This window comes from Stenella coeruleoalba (assembly GCF_951394435.1).
Source record: "Stenella coeruleoalba genome assembly, chromosome: 4".
In the NCBI taxonomy this organism is placed as follows: domain Eukaryota; kingdom Metazoa; phylum Chordata; class Mammalia; order Artiodactyla; family Delphinidae; genus Stenella; species Stenella coeruleoalba.
The window spans coordinates 44,389,608-44,415,288 of record NC_137149.1 but is presented as its reverse complement, the minus strand read 5'-3'; the positions used below and the strand labels follow the sequence as shown (position 1 = coordinate 44,415,288).

Sequence of the window (25,681 nt, the reverse complement as noted above, 5' to 3'; positions counted from 1 at the left end):
GCCCAAGACCCCCAGCCAGAGAGCAGTACAGCTGGAAGTCACAGCACCTCACATGCCCACTCTTCCATCTCATCCTCCCCAAAATACCTGAGATAGATGGTTGCCGTTTTCAGATGAAGAAACAGTCCCATAAGTTAAGTGACTTGCTGAGGATACAATTAATTTCAGGAGATGTTTTCATTCCATTTAGAAACCAGACCTTATCATTGATTATTTAGATGTGTTTCTTTTCCTTTCCTTAGGCCTTACAATCTGGTGACATGCCAAGAGAATGCAATGGGATCAGGTATGAGGAAGGTGGGATGTTTTTTCTCTTATGCTTTAGCCAGTCATTCAACAAGTAAGTTTTGAGTGCCAGCTATGTATTAGGCGCTAATGTATGACATCTAGTGAATGGAGTAGGCAAAGCCCTCTGTCTGCCCTCAATAGAGTTTCACTGAGGGCAGACACGATAAACAATGAAATATAGCCTGCATATAAGTTAGAGTAGGTGAAAAAGGTGTGAACTGTGAGGAAAGAAGAGCAAGGTAAGGGGGTTAAGGAATGTTGAGGAGGTGAGGTTGCAATTTCAGACAGTGTAGAGTTATGGACTGAATGTTTGTGTCCCCCCTGCAGATCCCTATGTTGAAACCCTAAGCCCCAATGTGGCTGAAGATGGAGCCTCTAAAGAAGTAAGTAAGGTTGATTGAGGTGACAAGGGTGGGGCCCAGATCTCATACAATTAGTGTCCTTATAAGAAGAGACACCAGAGAGTGCTTTCTCTCTGTCTGTCTCAGTGCACACACCAAGGAAAGGCCACGTGAAGATACACGTGAGAAGGTGGCCATCTGCAAGCCAGGAGAGTCCTTATAAGAACAAATCACCTGGCACCTTGGTCTTGGACTTCTGACCTCTAGAAAATTAAGTTCAGTCCTTTGGGCTGCCCAGTCTGTGGTATTTTGTTATGGCAGCCAGAGCTGACTAAGACAGTGAGGGAGGACCTCATTTGAAGAGATGACATTTGAGCAAATCTTAAAGGAGGTGCAGAAGTTAGCCCCTTGGATATCTGAAGTATGAGTGTTTTAGACAAAAGCCCCACCGCATGAGTGTGCCACGTATGGCTGAGGAGCTTAAGGAGAACTTGGGGACTGGAGTGGAGTGAGTAGGGTCAGTAAAGGAGCCGTTGTAGATGAGACCAGAGACGTGACCGTGTGGCGCAGAGGTTCCCAAACTTGCTAGGTCCGTGGTGCCATTAGTGTCTTAGCAATTTTTCATGGTGCCCCTACATCAAAGGAAATACCTAACAGTGGCTTTATAAATAGTTAGATCCTAACAATCTAATAGTCACAGTGGGACAGATATCGCTGTGTTAACCTAGGAGATGGAAACTATCCTGTGGTGACCCTGTGAATTCCCGGGGGTGCCTGGTGCACAGTTTGAAAATGGAAAATGTGAGGTGCTGTGCATTTTAAGGACTTTGGCTTGGACTTTTGGCAGCCGTTGTGGGGATTTTGAGCAAAGGCGTGACATGATATATTTTAAAAGATTGCTCCAGCTGTTATGTTGAAGATAATCCTGAGACTGTTGTGATGATCCCGGCAAGAAATGATGGTGGCTAGGGTGGTAGCGGTGGAGGTGGTGAGAGGAAAGTGTATTCTGAAGGTAGAGTCAACAGGATTTCCTGGTGGACTGAATGTGAGGGTGAGAGAGAAGAGTCAGAGATGACTCCCAAGGTTTTTGACATGAGCAGAAGGAAGGATTGAGTTTTTTGCCGAATGTGATGGAGAAGGCTGTGGATAGAGCAAGTTTTGCTGGGAATATCAGGAATGTAGTTTTGGACTTACAGGTTTGCTCTTTCCTATCCCGGTGGTGAAGTCGAACTGTATTTTGAGTCTGGAGTTCAAGAGAGAGAACTGGGATGGAGATGAAAACTTGGGGTCATGAGCATACAGTTGACATTTATTTATTTTTATTACTATTATATTTTTTATTGGAGTATAATTGCTTTACAATGGTGTGTTAGTTTCTACTTTATAACAAAGTGAATCAGTTATACATATACATATGTTCCCATATCTCTTCCCTCTTGCGTCTCCCTCCCTCCCACCCTCCCTATCCCACCCCTGTAGGTGGTCACAAAGCACTGAGCTGATCTCCCTGTGCTATGCGGCTGCTTCCCACTAGCTATCTACCTTACGTTTAGTAGTGTACATTTGTCCATGCCTCTCTCGCTTTGTCACAGCTTTAAAGCTAGGAGACTAGCTGAGATCACTGAGGGAGTGTGTCAATGGCATCTAGGAGGTGGAAACCACACAATGATGAAAGCAGGGCAAGTTTAACATGAAGAATTATTGAATAACAAGAGATTAACTCTAAAGGACTAAAGAGAACCCCAAAGAATACCTTTTGGCTGGGGGAGAGTACTCAAGGAAAGACACATTTGGAAGACAGACCCCTCCCGAAGGCTGGGATCTGAACCTCATTGGAGCCAGGATGGTTGTGGCTCCGTGGATGGCACATGCCACATGCCACATGGTTGTGGCTTTGCTGGGTTTCCTGGGCCAGTGCTGCTCTACAGTCACTGGGGAAGCAGGAAACACCGTGTCAAGGTGCAGGGAGACCGAGGCTAGAAGCACTCCCACTGGGGTACCTTTGAGACTCCCTGGGGATCTTGCCCATGGGGTGCTGCCGAAACTCAAGGCAAAGCTGTCCCTGGGAGTGCTGCTTCACGTCTCCCACACGCACGTGGTATCCATGTGGCAGGAGCAGAAAGGAAACACGCCAGAACCAGGAGGAGAAGCCCCTTCTTCTTACAGGGTTTCCAACACTCTCTGTTGGCAAAACTTTGCGTGATGTCAACTGCACAGGAAGGCTCACAGGGTCTACCTGTGAGCAGCCCATGAAGGTGACCTTGGAGCAGTGCGGCAAAACACTGGCTGTTATGGACTGAATGTTTGTGTCCTTCCAAAACTCGTATGTTGAAAGTCTACCCTCCCAATGTGATGATGTTAGGAGGTGGGGCCTTTGGGAGATAATTAGGATGAGATGAGATCATTGGGTGAAACCCTCATGAATGGGATCAGTGCCCTTGTGAGAGTCACGGGACAGCCTGCTTCCCTCTACTCTTCTCTCTGCCACGGGAGGACACAGTGAGAAGTCAGCATGCTGCAGCTGAGAAGTGGGTCCTAACTAGGACCCCTGATCCAGACGTGCTGACCCTCTGATCTCAGGCTTCCAGCTTCCAGAACTGTGAGACATACATTTCTGTTTTTTTATAAGCTACCCAATCCATGGTAGTTTGTTATAGCAGCCTGAACTAAGCCACTAGCAAAACATTAAATGTGTGCAGAGAAGATGACCATGGACTGAGCTCTCTAAGATGGGGAAGAAGAGGAAAAATCAACAAAGGACACTGGAAGGAGCAACCAATAAGGCAGAATGTGCAGTCCTGGGAGTAAAGTGAAGAAAGTGTATCGAGAAAGAAGGAATGAACGGCAATGCCACATGCTGCTGGGAAGTGAAGGAAGATAAAGGCTAGAAACTGACCGTTGGACTTAGCCGTGGGCAGTTCACGGATGGTGCTGACAAGCACGTTCAGTAGATCAGTGGGGGTCAAAGATTAGAGTGAGCTTAAGAGAGCAGGGGAGAAGAGGAATGGGTGTACAGACGCCTTTAACTCAGTTAAAGGAGTGAACTTTGTTAGAGTCTTCTAAACTTTATCCTGGGACAGAATCTAAAAAAGTCTACCAGGCTTTTGGGTCTGCTTTGTTCTCATAGATTTACTTTATTGCTGAAGCCCTTTCTCGGGGAGCTGATCTGAGGCATGTAATTTGCAGCCTGGTTTATGGCATCTTCTGATTGCCTTCACCTGAGCTCACCTGAAGTGCCCTTGTCCCAGGTGCCCATTTCCTGCCACACTCCAGAGGTCGGCCTCTGCTCCCTCCGCAGATGGGCTCTCACCAGCTCAGAGGTCAGCCTCTGCATTCCTGGTTCGTCTTCCTCATGGATTCTTAAGGGGTTCACATCCAGGGGCAGTTTTTGCAGGGACACATCTTTTCCTCTCTTGAGGTCCTTGCCACAGGAGGCTGAGGGATTTATCCGACTGGAGAGACTGGGCATAAAGAGTGACTGACTGGCCATATGGACCAGGGGCCAGGCCACCACATGGACTGTGGCAGTGTAGGTCTCCCACTCCCCTGCTCTCTCTCTCGCCTTTTTGTCTTCTTTTGCCTGTTCCCAAAGGTTAGGAACTAGGAGGAGAGAAGGGATGAAGGTTAGATTCCCCTGAACTCCTAAAGCATTATTTTCCATTTTGCATCGCCCCATCCTCAGTGTTGAGTAAATGTTGAATGAGTGGATGAAAGGCAGGCTTGGAGAAGTTAACTAATCAGTGTGCTCCTAGTACGTGATGCAAGTAAGTGATGGAGCCAAGTGTCCACAGGTCCCCACCCCTTGTTGCTTGTATGATACCCTGGCTAGAGACATAAGACTGTCATTTTCCCAGTTTTTAAACCATCTTATTTCTTCCATCTGCTATTTTGTCCACCTCTCATCTCCCCTGTTGCCCCTCCCAGGCTGGTGGACTCAAGTGCACCTTGTTTGCATACCTGGCTCTGCCACATGGTAGTGGCAGGACCATGAGCCATGGGCCAGAACTGGTCTCTTTTCTCAGCCCCGTTCCTTGCCCTTCTCTGTCCTGCTCTGTATTGCAGGGACCTGCCTTTCCCAGGCTCCCTTGTGGAAGACTGAAGGGGGGCAGAGGGGAGAAACCACAGTGTCTCCATGTTCCCTCCTGCCTCTGGTGGCATCTCTGGGGGCAGTGGCATCTTTGGCTATGGCAGGATCACTTCCACAGCCCCAGCTCCCACTGGCCAGCCCCTCCCCTGTGGGTCACCTCACCATCCCACGTTTGGATTCTGGATTTCTCCACCTCCCATATGGCTTATTTCCTTTATTAAATCCCCCCCGTTTGAGTAGTTCCTGTTTGCTGGCTGGTCCTCGTCTGTGAAATGGGAATGATCGTACCTGCCTTATGGAGTAGCTGTGAGGATTCAGTGAAATAGTACATGATTATTTATTCTTATTATCATACTTCAGGGGGAAATACTGGGCCTATTTTAGGAAAGAGTATGTTTTGAGTTCTGCATTTTTAATTTGCCTCAAAGTCATTGGTCCTCAAGTTCACTTCTCACTCAAGGGAGGTGGTGGCAGTATCACCGCTCACCCTTCCGGACACTCCTGAGGGGCTGGATCAGTGTAGCCGAATAACCTGGGACTGGAGAGAGACCCTCCCAGTGTGCCCATGTTCCTTCTGTGGCAGGTCAGCTCAGCTGGGGACCTGGGGAGAGCAGTGCTGCTACTCTAAGCCTGTTCAAGTCACAGCTGCTTACAACCCTAGAAAATGGAAAGGCTGAAGTACTGTGTCTAAGGAAAATGCGAAGGCAGACACTTCATCCAAAGTGCAGCTGAGAGCCTCTCTGGGGGCTTGGAAAGAGGGCTGGGAAGGTTCTGCTTCTGGGTCTCTGTTGGTGGAAAAAAATCAGAGTTGAGTCCAATTTTTTCCCCATAGATGAATTCTATTGTGACACTCTATCACTTAGATTAGAATACGTACCATTTGGGACACTCTAGGGGGAAGAAGCTCCACGGAGGCTAAGGGAAGCACATTAGCTAGAGAATCCTACTCAGCCAGAGGCTTCTGTTGTCTTGGGGTCCAGACCAGCCTGTGTGCAGGGGACTATGGGTAGGAACCTGCTGTATTTCTAGAATGTTCTTAGCATTGAGAGACTGTGTCCTGAGGAATACTCCCAAGTTAAGCAAGTCCCTTTCTGGCCTCTGCCTCAGTTTCCTAGAGATACATTTGCTCCATTTTCAGGGAGAATTTCTTACTAAAATTTTTGCCAATTACGTTATCTCTGGATAAAGTAATTTGGACTAGAAGTCTGACTGAGAGAAAAATTAAATGTCCCACTTGACTGGTTCTTTAAGAAATGCAAACTGAAACAATGAGATGGCAGTCGTACTAGGTAAATGCAGGGGAGCAAATTTGCCAGGGAAACATGTATACCTTTGGCATGAGGATTGTTTTAGGCTGATTATCTTTAAGAAGAAGAAGATTCAGGAATTCCTTCTTTTGACCTCTCCCTTAGCTGCCTAAAGAATTTAGATAAAGGGACTGTTCCCAGAATAGAGCTACCACCAGAGATATCTGCAAAGAATAAGGGCGGGGTGTGGTGGGAGAGAGATCAGAGTCCACTCTGTGTCCCTTGTCTCTGCAGGGCCTAGCAAACATTTGTTTATCACACATTTTCTTTTTCATCTTCATGTGAATTGTCTTTCTCCCCTTTGAAGTCCCCAGCCACTACCCTCAACGTCCTCTTTTGTCTTTAGCTAAAGATGGTATTTAAGGTGAGGGCTCCGGCCATTTCGGTGAGTTACTACTATTTTCCTGGGTCTCTCCCATGCATACATGTTATTAAACTTTTATTTGATTTTTCCTTTTAATGTGTCTCATGTCAATTTAATTCTTAGACCAGCCAGAAGAACCCAGAAGGGTAGAGGAAAATTCCCCCCCCACACACAAACTAGTAACTAGTTTTAAAGCACGTGCTGACATGTGTTTTTGAAGCCTGTTGGTGGGAGGACCACATAGAACTGTTTAGGAGAGTAACTTGATACTCTGTCAATACTCTTAACACTTTTCACCATTTGATCTAGTAATCGCATATCTTAGATTCTATGAAATGATCAGAAACAAGACAGAATGGATAAACAGCAAGGCACTACTGTATAACACAGGGAACTATATCCAATATCCTGTAATAAACCATTATGGAAAAGAATATGGAAAAGAATGTATATATTGATATATATGCATCGCTTTGCTGTACAGCAGAAATGAACACAACATCGTAAATCAGCTATACTTCAATAAAATAAAAAAAGAAACAAGGACAAGTAATATAACAAATAAATTAATTCCTGCATCATTAATTACTGCCATCTTTGAAACAACTCAAAAGATCAACAATAAAGTATTGTTAAGTAATCACTGTAGCTAACATTTATTGAGCACTTTCTATGCTGTAGGTACGGCTTTGCAAGGATTAACAAATCCTCACAATTCTATTGAAGAAACTCCTAGTTTTAAGTCCATTTTACAGTTGAGAAGAATGAGGCATAGAGAGAAGTTACTCACCCAAGTTTACACAGGAGGTAATGAGAGCCAGGATTTGAAGAGGCATTTCGACTCAGTGTTTGTGTTCTCAGCCACTACACTACAGCAGCCTGCAAATAAGCCATATGATTAGCACAATTTAGTTATGCCAATAACAAATATAATACCATTATCAAAGACCACATTTTCAAACAATTCTTATTGATATGAGACAATCCTCAAGGAATGTGAAAATTATCTGTTGTGGAGAAATAGATTTTCGGTTAATAAAGACTTCATGCAGAATGCTTTTTTTTTTTTTTTAAGCATATTTATTTCCATGGGCAGAAGCAGACCCAGTATTTTGAAGATACTTCTGCAACATCACTTTTTTGTAGTGTTTGTTCCGAATTCACAGTTTTCCTGTCTGATCTTCTAAAGCAGACTTCTCGGGAGGCAGACGGAGGGGCTTGCAGTTTAGGAGGCCAATAGCTGGTTAGCAGCAGAGAGGCAAACAAGTTCTGAATCAGCATTTTAGCCCGTGGTGACGCTGGCCTTTTAGCTGCTTGTGACTTCGAGTGTAGAAAAGGGTAACACTCAGGTGAGAGGAGTTTTTGAAATGTCCACTTGGTGGAGCTGTCAGCTTAGGTGGAAGTGTGATTGGCTTGCTTACCTGCAAGTAATTTTCAGTGCTATTTCAATGACTCTTGGAAATGGATGCCCCAGACAACTCCTAGCTCCTTCAAACCCAGATTCTACAATGAGAACTAAACACCTTGCAACGAGAAGATGCGTAAGTTCTGGGGATCTGATGCACACACAGCATAAGGATTATAGTCGATATTGCTATATTATATACTTCAGAGTTCTAAATGAGTAGATCTTAAATGCTTTTACCGCGGAAGAGAAATGATAATTCTGTGATGCGATAGAGATATTATTGAAAGCTATGGTGGTTATCATATTATACTATATAAGTGTATCAACCAACATGGTGTACACCTTTAACTTACACAATGTTATATGTCAGTTATATTTCGATAAAAACAAAATCCCAAACCCTAATCCAGTATTTGGTGTGATTATTGCCTGTTGCACCCACAGGACAGTAAGCTTCATGGGGGCACTGAATGTCAGGGCTCCCAGATACTGTCTCAGTCCGCTTCTTCCTCTAACTTTAGTTAGTTGTCAAAAGGACCATCTAGGGAGCTTATTACAAATGGATTCCTGGGACCCTCCCCAGATCTGAATCATAGTTGTAGGGTAGAGTCATGTATTGGTTGTCTGCTACTGCATAACGAATTGTGGCTTAAAAGAACAGTACTTACTATCTCCCACAGTTTCTGTGGGTCTGGAATTTGGAAGGGGCTAATTTGGGGATTCTAGCTCAGGGTCTCCCATGAAGTTGCTGTCAGACGTCATCTGGAGTCTTGATTGGGGCTGGAGTATCCACTTCCGAAGGTACTGGGAAGTTGGTTCCAGGAACGGTACAGGACAGGAAGGATGTGCTGGACTAGTTCAGATATATTCAGCTACACGTGCTGAATGGCAGAGTTTTAAATGCTGGTTCTTTTGTTGGGTGCATCCCTGCTGGAGTCCTCTGACCAGCAACCCTGAATATAGTTTGTTCCTTGAGCAGGTGTAACCCTCGGCTGCTAACCTGCCATGGTTCCCTTCTGTGCTGGGCCACTTTGTCTTTCCAGGCCATTCTGCTGGGCGGTGTCCTTTACAAGATGCCTCGAGCTTGGCTCCTTCTCACATGGCCCACATCTGGCCTGTGGGAAAACATGAGCCTTTGCCTCCTGTCGCTTACAGAGAAGGGAAGGGAAGCGCCATAGCTCTCCAGTAGTTCTCACCCAGGACATTGTCTCCCCCTCTGCAATCTCTCCTCTGTCACAGACTGGAGGTGGGTGTCCAGGATTCTGGTAATGACTTCCCAGGCTCTCGATGGGCCCTGCATAAATGATCTAATGCTGTGTCTGGGCATGTGGGGACCTAGTACCTATCACGTTCTCACCTGTGGGCATCAACAGAAAAACTGACACACCAGGTCCCTTTCAACATCCGGTTCCATCTCTCCATACTCCAGCGCTAAAGCTTCCTAGGAGCTGCTTCACCTTTCCCACTTGGGTGTCCCAGAGGTAACTTGAACATGATATGTCCAAGCTTAGTATCCATCCCTGTCTTAGTCCATTCTGGCTGTCTTGGTTGGCAGGGGCTGGATCATGAAGGATCTCTGTTCAGTGAATTTTGTCTTGCAGGCATTGGGGAACCTCTGAAAGCTTAAAACATTTTTTTCCACTGTGAGGCTTTCTGCTTCCTTGCATTTTAGAAACTCCAAGCAGTGTGAAGAACGTCCACAAGGGGGCAGGCGTTGGCAATAGATGGGAACATTGGTGTGGAAAAGCAGCGTGTGAAACTGGTTCAATTTTCATTTCCTTGTGGGGCCTCTGCTCAGCTCTCTGAGTAGGTCTAAGATGGACACGTAACCTCAAGCACTGGAGACTAGCTGCTGTGCATCCTGACTTTTTTCTCTCTCCCTGCCTTCCTCCTTTCCTCTCACCCTTTCTCCCCTGCATCCTCTTGTGTACTTTCTTCACTGAAGTGGAAAGTCAGGTTTAAAAAAGTAGTAGATACTTCCTAAACATGGCCAAGCTTGCAACGTCTTAAAAGCCCAATCTCCATGCAAACAAATGACGACACACACACGAGAAACAACAGTTCAAATTGCTAGAATGTACACAAGCCACTGGGACAAGGACCTGTTCCCTGTCAGTATGTCAGGAGTCCCTGTAAAGTTCCCATCACCCGTACACGCTAGGAGATGGTTATTGATTCCAATTCAGGTCTCACTGACGTTTACTGAATGCCTACTGTGTGTCAGGTTAGGTGCTGGGAGATCGAGACTATGTTATTTCACTGAATCTTCACACCAGTACTTTGAGCTCAGTAGGCCTTTCCCTATTTACACATAAGGCAATTGAATCTCAGAGAGATCATGCCGCTGGCAGGTCACAGAAACATAATATAAGGCAGAGTGTGGACTTCTTACTCTAGTGTTCCTGCCATTAAACCACACTGGATTGCTTGATGTAGCCCCATCTCCCAATGTGAGAATGATTCAGGGTGACCAGTGTGGGGAAGAGAGAGGCAGCTTTTTCTTCTGATGTCAACTAAGCTCAGTGCATAGATGCTCCAGAGGGAAAGAAGAGGCATGAGGGGACAGGGGCTGTCTATGTTCTTTTTCACTCCAAGTCAGTCAGAGGCTGGAGGGCTCAGTCAGGGGAGCAGACTTAAGGGAGCAGAGAGTGAAAACTTTGGACAACTTGGTGGTCTGTGACCCTTTGCTCAGCCAGGGACTGTCCTGGATAGTCCTGGTGGCCAGCATAGGGCTGGGGTCCAATAAATATTTGTTCCATCGAACCCCTTGCACAGATGAGAAGACAAAAGACCAGGGGTCTGGCTATGACCAGATTAAGATCAATGAATGGTCGAGCAAAGTGTGGAACTCTGGGGGCTTTGAGTGTTTCCTTACACCAGTTTTTCAAAGTATGAGCCATTCCATCGGGGCATGTGTACAGGGAGATGTGGGGTGGGACACAGGAGAATGCTTTCTATTTAATAATCATCTATTTTATATAAAAAATATATAGTAAGCTTTCAATTCCATGGATATTATGGCCAGGATGCAACTAAATTAGATAGCAAGTAAAAAGTGGATCGATTTAAATGTTACATAAAGAATACACCAGGATAGCCAACACAATATTGAAGGAGAAGAACAAAGTTGGAAGACTGATGCTACTTGACCTCAAGGCTTACTGTAAAGCTACAGTAATCAAGACAGTGATGTACTGATGGAAGAATAGACAAACAGATCAATGGGACAGAATAAGGAGCCCAGAAATAGACCCCGATAAATACAGTCAACTGATCTTTGATAAAGGAGCACAGGAAACACAACAGGGCAAAGATAGTCTCTTCAACAATGGTGCTGGACCAAAAAAATTAATCTAGACACAGTCCTTACATCCTTCAGGAAATTCACTCAAAATACAGGATCATTTCCCCATTTCACAGGCTTAAATGTAAAATGCAAAACTATAAACTCCTGGAAGATACCATAGGAGAAAGCCTAAATGACCTTGGTTATGGTGATGCTTTTTTAGATACACCAGCAAACACATGATCCATGAAAGAAATAATTGATAAGCTGGAGTTCATTAAAATTAAGAAGTTCTGCTCTGTGAAAGGAAATGTAATAGAGGCGGAGCGGGCATGCAGCTGTTATCGCGAGACTCTGTGAGTCTCGCGGGCGGAGGTACGGCTGTGCAGGCAGTCAGTGTGGGTCTCGCGGCAGAGAATGCGGGAAGAGGCGGATTGCAGCCTTCTCCCCGGGACCCTCCGGGCCCTCTGGCCTTGAGGCCGGCGGGTGAGCTGGGGGTCCCGGGGAGAGCCTGAGGGCTGTGTCCTATAGAGCTCCAGAGCCGTCACCACGGCCGCCGCCTGGCCGGGCCTAGGCCTTGAAGCAGCGGTGACCCTTCTCCCCCCATCCCCACCTCGTCGACCTAATGGTGGTGGCAGTCAGCATGGGTCACAATCCACGGAGGCCTCAGCAGCTGGAGTATATGGACACGGCCATTAAGGTAACATTTTCAACCAGCTTCCGTCTCTCCGTTCAATTTTCAAAACTTGGTACAGCTGAGATGAGTTGTCTGCTCCCAGGAGGTGGCCAGAGGTCAGGGTTAAGGTGTAAGGACACTGCACAGCATTCCTTGAGGTCCACCCCTGTGGTTAGGGCTTTTCTCAGAGAAGGGCCTCTGGGAGCTGGGAATTCACCTGCTGGGTATTTGCTCCATTTGAGCCTATACAGGTGATTCTCTCCAGCTTAAATGAAAAGCCTAAGGACCGATAGATCCTGGGTGCCTGGCTCCCTCAGTGATGACGGCTGGGCGGGATCTGGGGACCTGGCCCTGAGGGTGCCAACAGCTGAGATCTGCCTCTTTAGTCAGGCCTGGGCCCGTGCAGGAGGATCCAGACTGGGTGCTGGACGAATGCTCCTGGGCAGGGTACCCGGCCCGTGCAGCGACCCTCTCCTCTTAGCCAGGGCCTGGACCTCAGAGGGGGAAAGTTGAGCCTTGGGACCTTGCCCCTTGTCAGAACAGAGATAACCTTTGTTTTGGAGGAGGTTTTTGGGAACTCTGTGACCTGACCTCAAAGAAAGGCTCTGACACCAAGAGGTTTGCAGGGACTAACCATGCCCCTCCCTCACGTTTCCTATAAAAGGGCTTTGCTGGAAGCTTTCGAGGAGTGCAGGGTTTTTAAGGCATGAGCACCCGTCTCCTTTCATGGGCCTACAATAACCCTTTCTCTGTTCCCAGCTGTGACATTTTGGTATTGTTTGGTCTCACTGTGCTTCAGGCACATGGACTTGTGTTTGATAACAAAAATATCAAGTGAATTAGAAGAAAAGCCACAGACTGGGAGAAAATATTTACAAAAAACACATTTGTTAAAGGACTGTTAGCCAATATAGCAAGAACCCTTAAAAAACAACAGTAAGATAACAAACAGCCCAATTAAAAAATGGATCAAAGACTTCAACAGATGCCTCATCAAAGAGGATATACAGCTGGCAAATAAGCATATGAAAAGGTGTTCCATATCATATGTCATTAGGGAAATGCAAGTTAAAACAATGAGATATCACTACACACCTATTAGAATGGCCAAAATCTGAAACAACACCACCATGTGCTGGTGAGAATGCAGTGTGGTACAGCCACTTTATAAGACAGTTCGGCAGTCTCTCACACAACTAAACATACTCTCAGGTACGATCCAGGAATCACCCTCCTTGGTCTTTACCCAAAGGAGTTGAAAACTTACGTCTACACAAAACGCTGCCCATGAAAGTTTAGAGCAATTTTAATCATACTCGCCAAACCGTGGAAGCACCCAAGATGTCCTTCAGTAGGTGAATGAATAAATGAACTGTGGTCCATCCAGACAATGGAATAGTACTCAGTGCTAAAAAGAAGTGCACTGTCAAGCCATGACAAGACATGAAGGAAACTTAAATGCATATTATTAAATGAAAGAAGTCAATCTGAGAGGGCTACAGACTGTATGATTCCAACTATATCACATTTGGGATAAGGCAAAACTATGAAGGTAATAAAAAGATCAGTGTTGGTGGCGGGGGTCGGTAGGAGAAGAGATGAATGGGCAGAGCGTAGAGGATTTTGAGGGGAGTGAAAATACTCTGTATGATATCATACTGATGGGTACATGTCATCACACATTTGTCCAAACCCATAGCACCCTTAGATAAACTATGGATTTTGAGTGATTATGATGTATCAATGTAAGCTCATCCTCTGTAAAAAAAGGTACTACTCTGGGGAGTGATGTTGCTAACGGGGAGGCTATGCATGTGTGTGGGCTGGGAGTTTATGACAAATCTCTGTACCGTCCTTTCAATTTTTAGGTAAACCTAACCCTGCTCTTGAAAAGGTAGTCTTGAAAAAATACATTACCTAAAATAGGTTTCCTATTGCTGCTGTACCAAATTACCACAAACTTAGTGATTGAAAACAACCCAGATTTATTATTTTGTAGCTCTGGAGGTCAGAAGTCCTAAAATTAAGGGATCAGCAGGGCTGCATTCCTTCTAGAGGCTCTTGGGCACACAGCATCCCCTAGAAATTCAGATTATCAGTTATTCCTTTCATGAACTGTATCTTTGATGTTTTATCTAAAAAGGCATCACCATACCTATCATCTAGGTTTTCTCCTATGCTAGGAGTTTTAAAGTTGCATTTTGCATTGAGGTCTGTGATCCATTTCGAGCTAATTTTTGTGAAGGGTGTAATTTGTTTCCTTGCCTTTTCTAGATTCTAATCGTGCCTTTCTTGACTTGAGATCCCTTCCTTGCATCACTCCAACCTCTGCTTCTGTTGTCACGTCTTCTTTTTCTGACTTTGACCTTCTCGTCTCCCTCTTATAAGGCGCCTTGTAATTACATCGGGCCCACCCAGATAATATAGGATAATTTCTTCATTTCAGAATCCTTAATTTAATTACATCTGCAAAATCCCTTTTTCCATGTAAGGGAACACATTCATAGGTTCTGAGATTAGGACATAAATACCTTTTGGGGACCATTATTCTGTCATAGAGTAGAGATGGTATAAATATATGGTGAAATCACGAAGGTCTTCTTTGAATGACTGAAGTTTGGGAAATACTGTCTCACATCCCAGCTGCTTCCTTGGAGAACATTTACAGCCATGACACCAGCTTCCTTAGGGATTTGTGTATTTGAAGGGTCAGGTAGAGGAAAGCTTTGCTGTCTGAGGGCATAATTGCCTGTTTTTTTTTTAAAAAATTATTTTACTGAAGTATAGTTGATTTACAATGTTGTGTTAATTTTTTCTGTATAGCAAAGTGATTCAGTTATACATATATATATATATTCTTTTTCATATTCTTTCCATTATGGCTTATCACAGGATATTGAATATAGTTCCCTGTGCTATACAGTAGGACCTTGTTGTTTATATATAATTGCCTGTTAATGAGGGCAGGTCGTGCCATGGGAAAGCCCTTCTGAGAGCAGGTAGACATGGAGTTTAATTTGGAAGTGGGCGCTGGAAAAAACTGACTTGTTCTATGTAAAAGCATGAGAAGAATTACTGGGAAGGGTGATGCACAGCCTTGTACAGGTGGTGTGAGGCTGAGGTACATTTAAAGAACAGGATGTTGATATCTAATCTAGAGTTGTTTTCATTCTTGCCTTGTCACTCCTTCGTCTGGTCTCATGCTTGGGGTGGGATAAACATGCTTTATACATTTGTGAACCTGAGCTTGAAAAACGTTATTGGCTCCCACTGGCCAGCATTTTATCCCCGGCCCCTCCTCTTCCTAAATAAGGGAAAGACTGACTTACACGTCCAGGTCTTGAGGGACAGATTGTGAACAGAACAGGTGTCAGGACAGTGTTATAGGTTGGACCAAGTAGAGGGACCCGAGAGAGTAAAGCCTTTGCAAATATCTCAGGGGAAGTTTTGGTCTTCCTTGTGGATTATCTCACTTAATGCCCACTAGACACTCTGAGACCCAGAGACGTTATGCAGTGGACTTAATGGACCAGCTGGGTCTTTAGTCATGTCTGTGTTGGCTTGAAGGCCAGTTCTCAAATTGGTTGTCATGGGCAAACATGCCTGGTTATAGCATTTTAGAGATAGGGTGGTCTTGAAGCTAGAGCTCAGGCCTCACCTGAAACTCATTGTTACATCAATTATATTGTCCAGTATCAAATTTAATGAGTTTGCTCTGAAAATTTATAATGTACGGATAACTATGCCTGTAGGTGGGGTATGGGGCATTGTAATGGATATGCACCTGCACTCTTTCCCAAAGTGTGTTCCTAAGAACACCATTGTCTCAGGGTGGTAATAGGTCTTCGTGACAAAAAGCGTTCCTACTCAACCATAAAAAAGAATGAAATTTTGCCGTTTGCAGCAACATGGATGGATCTGGAGGGCATTATGCTAAGTGAAATGTCAGTCAGAGAAAGACAAATACTGTATGATTACTTATAGGTAGAATCTAAAAAATACAACAAACTCCTGAATGTAACAAAAAAGAAACAGATTCACAGATAATAGATAACAAACTAGTGGTTACCGGCTAGGAGAGGGAAGGGAGGGAGGGGCAAAAAAGGGGTAGGGGATTAGGAGGTATAAGCTGTTATATATAAAATAAGCCACAAGAACATATTGTATAACATAGGGAATATAGCCAATATTTTACAATAACTATAAATGAAATATAACCTTTAAAAATTGTGAATCAATATATTGTACACCTGTAACTTATATAATACTGTACATCAACTATACTTCAATAAAAAAGAGATGGTAAAGATATTTTTAAAGTTTCCACAAGTAAGGAAAATACTGAGAATCAATTTATCTATCCATCCATCCACCCATTTTTTGCCTACCTCTCATTTATCTGTCTATGTATTTCTTATAGAACTTCTTAGAACCTCTAATATATGCAATGGGAATCTCTAAGAGGGAGATATAACATACAGCATTTCCTTGGGGATCAATATCTAGAGAGAATGAGTGCCTGACACAGAGCAGGTGCTCTGTGAATGTGTGTGGCATGAATAAACCAGTGGGTGAATGTTACAGATGATGTAAGGAGTTCCAGGAGGGGAAAGAGAACTTCTCTGATCAATACTCAAGACTATGGTAATGATTGAATCCCAAAGTATTTATCAAACATTTACTATGCCAACAGCTACCATTTACTAAGCACCTACTGTGTGCCAGGCATGATGCTAGATGCTTTCTTATATTATCTTTTTTAGTTAAAATGGGATCAAGAGATATAATCAGTCATCTGGGAGGACTTCTGTAGGGTCGGCCAATAGAAGTAAGTTTTACAAGGCAATAGTGGTAGCCCCACAAAGACTTAACATAACCTGCAATCATAATAGGAAGGACTAAAGACCAGGTGACCCTTCAAGCCACTTGAAATACTAGCACTTAAAAGCAGAATGTTATGCATAATTAGACAGGACTAGTGTGCAGCTCTTTTAAAAATGCAGCATTTACACTGAATGTCAATATTTCCTTTGGTCAGGGAACCACCAGTGTATGTACATTGTTAAGTGAAAGCAAGCAGCCAAGTTAAATTCTAATTAAATGTTACCATTGTTATTTGAAAAATAACAGGTTAGTGTTGGTGTCAGATTGGCTTTTATCAGCGGATGGAATTAGAGCATTTTGTCATTTTAGGGTTGTCAAATACATGTGAATAATGTTGCCCAAGAAGGCTTCCTTGACTTTAGTTAAGGTTGAAACAAAGAGAATTAATTTGGTGAGGATGTAAATGAGAGTGTAATTAGCACAAGAAAAGGATTATGTTGTATCTGGTTTTCTTTGAGCCTCCGCAGATGCTTTGTTAGCGGGCTGGATGTTTTCCTGTGCTGTGAATTCCAAATGTAGCTCGTGTTCGTGGTTGGCAGTGCAGTGGACAAGCAGATCTCCTTCCTGGGTACAACTTCCCTAAACCGGCTGTCTGAGCAGGGAAATGAGAAACTTTTCCCCAGGGGCAGAAGGATAAAATATGAAAGAGAATTTGAGTTTTAAGAGAACAGGTACTTATCAAGAGGACAAACTAATCAAGAGTCGTTTTAGGATGGGAAGTGAATACAAGGCAGAGTTTCAAGTCTATAAAGCTGGCAGGGAGTTGGCATGATGCCAGCACTGGGCATCAGCGATCTATTAGTGGTAACTGGTCAGTCCTCCTGTGTGCCAGCACTGCGTGGTTTCCTGGTGATTCAAGACAGTTACTGCCTTTGAAGACCTTAAGATTCCAGAACAGTGGGGAAGACCTACAGTGGAATGTGACTCTGAAGTGGATGGCAGAATCCAATTCCCAAGTCTTTCCGCTTCTATCTATGTGAATTTGGACACATGACTGCACCCCTGTGATTCTCAGATTTCTCATCTGTAAAATGGGAGCACTGACACCTACCTTACAGGTTCTTTGTGGGGATGAAATGATGAACTGTATTGATAGTTTCCTGCACACACATAGCTGGCCTTCAGGAACCTGCTAGTTTCCCTTCTCTGAATGCCTCCCTTCTTAGATTAAAGAATGACATCGATAGGACCTGTAACCTGTAAGAAGAGGGTTGCATCAAGACAAATAGGTCACGCCAGTTCCTAGTTGCTGATAAAGAATGAGAAGGCAACTCGATCAAGGGGTTTTGTCTCTTCTCACTGGGGCTGACATTTAAGCACATCCCATTCCATTTTTGTGAATGATCTCAGAACAACGGTATTGTCCTGTTTTATTGTCAACTTAAGTCACCAGTGAGTGTTGACATCTTTCATTCTTTTATTCCACAGACATCCATAGATTACATGGGTGGTGTGGGTGAGGGACGGGTGATTGACAGAGAGCTGGGAGGGGCCAGTGCTCTGGAGTCAGGCTACTTATTGGTGACATGCTTAGGAAAGTCGCTTAACAACCATAATACATGAAGAATAATTTCTACCTCATAGGGTTGTTACAGTGCTTAAATGAGACAATACACTGTATGGTTAAATGAGACAATATATGTTGTGTAATTCATCTGTATAGAATATATATGTGCATATGATAGAGAAAGAAGTTGATACCCAAATTTACATGTAATATTATAATATATCTTCAAGACTGTGAGCTTCTAATGCACAGGCTGTGTCTTATTTGAAAAGCACTGTACTATTGTGGTTAAGTGCATGTGCTCTGAGTCAATCCTGGAGTTTAAACCTTGGCTCTGATACTTACCAGCTGGTGTTCTTGAGTAAAGTGCGTGTCTCTGAAACTCAGTATCCTAAAATTGAAAATTAGGATAATGATGCCACCTCACAGGGTTTTGCGAGAATTCAGTAGTACATAATGAAATTCTGCTGAAGGATGAGGGCGCAGCTAGCTGATAAGAGACTAACCCTGCCAATAGCAAAAATAGCCACGCTGGAAAAATTACAAAAACAGCTGTTTGAAGGCATCAGAGGACAACCAAGGCAGCAAATAAATTTTGGTAATATCCTGTTTCTTGATCCAGGTAGGGGTTACCTTGTGTAGATTGATAGAGCTGTACACTCATGGGCTTTTCTGTAAGTCAGCTATATTTCAATAAAGACATTTACAAAAATGTGGGTTGGATTGTTAGAAGCACTGACTATGGCACTAGAATGGAGTGTGTGCATCCAGATGTTATCTGGTCTTTTTTTTTTTTTTTTTTTTTTATGCCCAGGCCTCGTCCTGTCCTGTGACCTACACGTAGATGTTCAGTAGATTTCTGTAGAGTCTAACTGAACTGAATGCTCTGTTTTTTCTTGGTGCCTTTTGAAAATCTATTTCCTCTCCTTTGTTTTCCCTCTCACTCACTGGCATATCAATGTCCTCTTCTATTGTTTATAGCAAGTTGATTATTTTGGCAGAAACTTTAATCGCACCCCTTGTTCCTGGGAGGCATCAATAGAATACTGAGGTTTGAATATGAAGAGATGTAATTTCTCCAATACTCTGAAAGTGTCTGTCAAACCCAGGGCTGAGTTTTCAACACATCCTGAACGTGACAGCAAACCCCTGTGTGATGTCCTAATGACCATCATAGCCAGTCACCAGTGGCTTCTCCAAGCAATGTGCTGTTCTCACCAAATCACACCAAAATCAAGGGCAGCAGATTTCTATAAAGTAGAGAGAATTTTGAGCAGGTGACCATTTTCCATATTCGTGGTTAAGCGAAGGAAAACAAATGTTGATACAGTAAAGAAAGATGAGCCGTTTCCTTAAAATGAGTGCACTGCTCTACTTTTTAATCCTTGAACTAAAACACTGAATTGGGAAGAAACCTCATGTGAACTTGGAGCTTGGAGGTATTCTGGATAAAACATCTGAAAGCAAGTAGGCTTCATCACCCAATGGGAAGAGGGGTCACAGAGTCTGGGTTTCACTCTAAGACCTTCCACTCACCTTCCCCCCTTTCAGATACTCCCCTTCTGAACAGCAAATTAATTTCTAGTTCTTCTCTACAAGTGAGTTATAGCCCTTTGTAGTACCAGCTTTATATGTAGCTTTATATGCAGCCAACGTTAGAAAGGGGTAAAAATAATAATTGGCCACCTTGAGCAGACTTGGTTTTGCCTCCCACTCCTTCTTCCCAGCCCATCACCCAGGAAAGTTCAGGGTCTGTGGGGTGCAGCAGAAAACTTCAGTGAAAGTTTTAGAGCTCAATTACCTCTTGTTTTTGTCTCATTTGTTTTTGTTTCTGTACACTCCTTACATCTGTGGCAGCTTACCTAATGATGCATTTATTTATTTATTTATTTTAAAATAAATTTTATTTATTTATTTATTTATTTTTGGCATCATTGGGTCTTCATTGCCATGCGCGGGCTTTCTCTGGTTGTGGCGAGTGAGGGCTACTCTTCGTTGCAGTGCGCAGGCTTCTCATTGCGGTGGCTTCTCTTTGTGGAGCACGGGCTGTAGGCACGCGGGCTTCAGTAGTTGTGGCACACAGGCCCAGTAGTTGTGGCTCGCAGGCTCTAGAGTGCAGGCTCAGCAGTTGTGGCGCACGGGCTTAGTTGCTCCGCGGCATGTGGGATCTTCCCGGATCAGGGCTCGAACCCGTGCCCCCTGCATTGGCAGGCGGATTCTTAACCACTGCGCCATGAGGGAAGCCCGACCTAGCGTTGCATTTAAAAGATACTTTTTAAAGATTTCATTTCACATTTTAGTGATTCTTCATTGGAAAAGTAGTTCAAAGTACCTCGTCTGCCATCCTGCCAGAAATAAAAGTCCCATCACTGTATCATCCAAAAAACAGGCAGTTCTCTCCCCAAGAAGAGATCAGCTCCACCTTTTGAAATACTTTTCTCTCACTGCCACATCTCTTCTCCTATGTAGATCTGGTCATTTATTTATTCATCAAATATCTGCTGAGAGCCTGCTGTGTGCCAGGTACTGCTTTGGATGCTGGGACACAGTACAAAACTACACACTGGCATTATCCGAAGAGTGTGTATAGTGGCTACTGAAAATGGGTATAAAATCAAATGTAAGAAAGTCTAAACATCAGGCTTATCTAGTATAAGGGAGGGTTTGTTCTCGAAAAGTCCAACAGTATTATTTACATCTTGTCCTTTAGTCGGAATTTTGCCAATACATTTCCAACATTTCAGGATGTTTCTAAATTTGTTTTTGCTCTTCCATAATTGAACCCACCATTGCTTATGTTAAGCTCATGAGTCTGAAGCTAAAGACTTGCTGCTTTAGACACATGTATAACGATCTCCATCTACATCTCAGTTCTATCAGGTTTATGATATTTATACTTCTACCAGAGTATTAGGATTTTATTATTTTCAGATTTTTACTCATATGAGATAAGTATCCAATGTTCTACAACCTTGCCAAATAACATAATAGTTGATCTTTTTTTATAAACTGCTTACTTTGTTATGGACACTTTGTTAAGTGAGCATGATTTCATTTAATCCTGGGGTTGGAGTTACATGGCATCTCTGGACCATATAATAGAACTGCATTCTGTTCAGTGAGTTATTTGAGAGAAAGGAAATTTGATGTAGTTGAAAAGATCATCATGGCATAATGAATAGTACACAAACAAGATGATTAACATTCTTTCAAACTTCAAATAGAACTCTAGTTATTCCAGTGAATGAATAATCTCTTGATTATACTTTTCAAGTATATAAAGTCTAAAAATCAGGCTGTAAGCCAACAACTTCTAAGTTCTAATTAATTTGAAGTGAATATGTGGGATTCCCTTATTATAAGCCAGATAGATATGGGTTGAGATCCCCCTTTCCCACTGTTACCAGCCATCATCTGGGACAAACGACATAATTCTTTGAACCACAGTTTATTTGGCTCTACAATGGGAGCAAACATGACAACCTCAAAGTGTGGTACAAAGGATAAAATAATTTATTATTTGTAAAGGGCATAGACTGTGAAACTTGGAACATCATAGTTGTTCAAAAAATGCGTGGTTCTCCTTTTTATGCAGTCAGGTATATTGTAAGTATTTATGAATATTTATTGGAGGTTTTGAGTTATGATATTAATAATCAAAATAGGGTATAACGTTAAAATAAAATTAGTTATTGAAGTTGGAAAGAAAGCTGAAACCTTTCAAACTTAATTCTTTCTTCCTTTCCTGGTCATGGAACTCTTCAAGGCCATATGTCCTGGAAGGGGCAATTATTCGACTACTTGCTTTGTTTCTAACTACCCAGCTGGTTAGAACCCCTCTGTTACAGGAACATGACTCCAGGTAAATAAGATCATAGATGAGAAAAGAAGGGGGATACACTTCTTCCTTCCGCTCTGTGCAGTTGCGGTGTCTGATTCAGGAGATGCTGAGGACAACTTTCCTGGCTTCTTAGGTGTGTTTTAGGACAGAAGGCAAAGGTGAGAGAAGCAAGCTGCCTCTTCCCTCTGCCTTCCCTCTGCCGGTTATGTGTAGAGGTTCACAAGGGGAACAGACTTGATAGGAAGGGCACTTGCACGTTTTTAACATATAAAGTCCTTGTGAAGCCTTGGAAGTAGATTGCACCAGAGCTCACTAATACCTGGTTTCTTCTCCTTCCTGGGTCCACAGAGGACAGCGCTTCCCAGCCTTCATGCCTATTAGTGGGGTTACCTGTCTAGTTTTGGCCGAGGGGCTGTGGCTGAAACAGCATGTGTGACTTCTGAGTCAAAGCAAAGGACGTGCAGACATGAAATATCCATGCTCTCTCTTCTTCACCTTGTCTCAGAGGCACCGGGTGAATCACCTGCATCATTGAGTTAATGCATTAGTCACAGCTGCCCTGGAGAATTGCCTGGACCCATAGTGGACTTTGCAAAAGTGAGAAATAAACTATTAAGGTGTTAAGGCCCAGAAATTTATTGATATTTGTTACTGCCTCATAATCCAGTTGATCTTGACCATCAGAGACTCTTTAGGAGGGTTTTAAATAGGGTGGGGAGCATTCTATGCTATCAACAAAATATCTTATATCCAGACAAATAGTCCTGTCTTATGTTACGGGGGATCAAGGCTTGAGGTGGGAGGTGAGAAGAAGGGAAGCAATGAATCAAGATAAGCTGCAAGAGAAGTACAGCATTGAATAGTGCCTGATTATTTCTTCTGGGTTTTGAATTACCGTATAAACTTTCTGCTTTCTGGAATTCTCAAATAAATTCTGTACTCTTTGCCCAACTCAGAAGAATCCCCCTGAAGACCACTGTTTTCAAAATGCCTTGAAGATTGCTCACAGCAGAAAGCAGCTGAGTGCCTGTCTGTGGCCAGGCTCCTTTTCAAGCTGGGAATGATAATCGGGAGACTTCAAGCTCCTGTCCTTCATTCACTCGAAGTGAACAAATTTGGCTCAACATGTATGGGTTGGGGGCTTACCACATCAAGTCAGATGTCTGGCTCTGGGATGCAAAGATGAATGAGGCATGTACCCTCCCCTGGAGGAACTCACAGTGCAGTGGGAGAGAAAGATGCAGACATAACTAGCTGCAAAACAGGTTAGCCTGGGTAAGTGCTTCAATGGAGGCATAAACACAGAAAGCCAGGGTCTAGAGGAGAGAGAGATTCATTGATGGGGTGAGGGGGCCGGAGGGCATGGTGGGAAGACTATATGTTTGAGCTAGTGCTTGAAGGATGAGAAATAGACCTTGACAGCTTTCTGTGAGAAATGAAGAACAGCCAGTGTTGTATCTCTAGCTTTTTGGATTTTTATTTCTATGCTGTGGAAACACTAGTGCAGGAGTTGTGCAAGTTGGCCATTTTCAAAGCCAATGTAACCAGAGATCTGGGCTAATGGGAAAATCATTGTCACTGAATGCAAGAACTTGTTGATATATTTTGCTAAATCGCCCTTATTAATGATTCATCAGATCTTTTTTGCTTTCTGCACTAAAAAAAATCTTGCTGTAGAATTTAACCCACACGTATACGCACCCAGTTGTTGGCCCTTGGCAGCCTTCCTAAGCAGTGTGCTTTCCAGATGTGGTTGTTGACAAGTGAATTTTGGAATTCCACAATAACGAATACGTACAAGGGGGATACGAGGCTCAGAACAAACCTACAATATACAAAGATCAATGTTTCTTAAACTGTGGTCCCCAGAACATTATTTTTGGAACTGTGAATAGATGAAATAAAAAGGGTTTATGTGGTGTGTTTTAAGTCAGCACTCTCAGTTCCGAATTCACCCTGACTACTACTAGCTCTGTCATGGAGCTTTCAGTAATTCTCCTTTGTAGCGGCTGTGATATTCAGCTTTGTCAGTAGAGAGCGCAGGAGAGTCACTGCAGGAAGAAGGAGATGCTCTTGCGTTTGTTTCTTCTTGCTTCTGATGCACCCTTGTCAGCAGCACTCATTCCCCAGCTGCAAGCCCAGAGCATGCGGTTCCCCAGCAAGCTCACAGCCCCTGACGAGCCTGGTGATCGCCTCACACAGTCGTCCTGATGTGGACACTCTGCACTCAGGGTTTGTGCTACCTGCTGCCCGGACAACCTTGCAGCCTGCCCCTCTGCTCTCTGGAGGGGTGTTTCCTGCTCACCTTGAGACTGTGGGCCAGCTCTAGCCCAAGGCCTTCTTGGCCATCCAGTGTGCTTCAGCCACAGCTTTTCCTCTGAATCCCAGCTGTGGGGACAGGCCCTGTCTTGCAAGATTTTGTCCTTCCTTCGTTACTCTTCCTTGGTCTAGGGCATTATTTAGAGTTCTTGGTTCATTTTTATAGTTACTCCATTATTATGTTGAAAAATCCTTTATGGTTAGTAACTTTTATGTTAAGCTTTCCCTGTTCAAGTTTCCCGTGGCTTCTGTCTCCTTCATGGCTCTTGACCTTGACTACACAGCAATAGTTCTTAAACGTTGATTCTCAGGACCCCTTTATACTCCTAAAATTATTGAAGACCCCAAAGAGCTTTTGTTCAAGTACGTTGTATCTATTTTACTTACCGTATAAAAGTAAAACAAAACTTAAACACATGTATTTATTAATTCCTTTAAAACGATAAGCCCATTCATTCATTACATGTTAAATCATGTTGAAAAATATTTATAGTTTTCAAACCAAAAGTGTTAATGAGAAGAGTAGAATTGATTTATATTTCTGCAAATATCTTTCATAGCTGGCTTAATGAAGACAGCTGGATTCTCATATCTGCTTCTACAGTCTCCTATGATATGTTGTTTAGTTTGAAATTAATGAAGAAAATCTGGCTTCTCACAGATATATAGTTGGAAAGGCGGGAGTATTTAAGATAATTGTGGATATTCTCTGATGCAACATAAAAATTCAACAAGTGGTAGTTTTCAAGAGGTTAGTTGCAATGTGAAATCTGAAATTAAAATTCATTGATCTCTCTTGTACTTTGAGTGTCTTTTACCCATGCATTTCCAATTTCAAAATTGGTCATTTGGAAAATACTGGCTCACTGAGTTATACTGATCTTCCAAGTGGCGACATATTTCATTATACAATATCAGAAAACCACATTCATTAATATTACCACCGATCTCATCAGAAAAAAATCTTTATTAGAAAAGTGTCAAGATCACAGTGACAGATACAAGCTTAAGAAAATTCAAATACTCACTTGAATACTAATATTCTAATATTCTAACATTAATGTTCTAATATTAATTGAATTCTAATATTCACTGAAGTGTATTATTGGCAAGAAAAATCTCTGACAATTGACTAAGTCTGAATAACCATAGCTTGTCAGTCATCCTTTCAAATAAAAAGAATTTTTTAAATGAAAGAGTGGCTAATTCAGCTTGCAACTCAAAACAATTACAAGTGCCCTTCCTCACAACACAGCGTAGTACTTTGGTATTCAGCAAAAGAGCTTTATGCCCACTTTCCATTTCATCACAAAGAATATTAAGAAGATGTGTACTCAAGGGTGAGATTTAATAAAATTAGTCCTTTTTTCTGC

General features: G+C 43.1%; 1 long non-coding RNA gene across 3 annotated transcripts in view; it reads left to right on the top strand.

Moving 5' to 3' along the window:
- The first annotated feature begins 11,373 nt into the window (after nucleotides 1-11,373).
- LOC307185365 overlaps nucleotides 11,374-25,681 on the top strand; it is a 116,094-nt gene continuing 101,786 nt past the window's right edge. For all 3 annotated transcript variants that reach the window (XR_013828022.1, XR_013828023.1, XR_013828024.1), the window contains exon 1: nucleotides 11,374-11,781. This is a non-coding gene — a long non-coding RNA (uncharacterized lncRNA). The remainder of the gene's footprint in view (nucleotides 11,782-25,681) is intronic.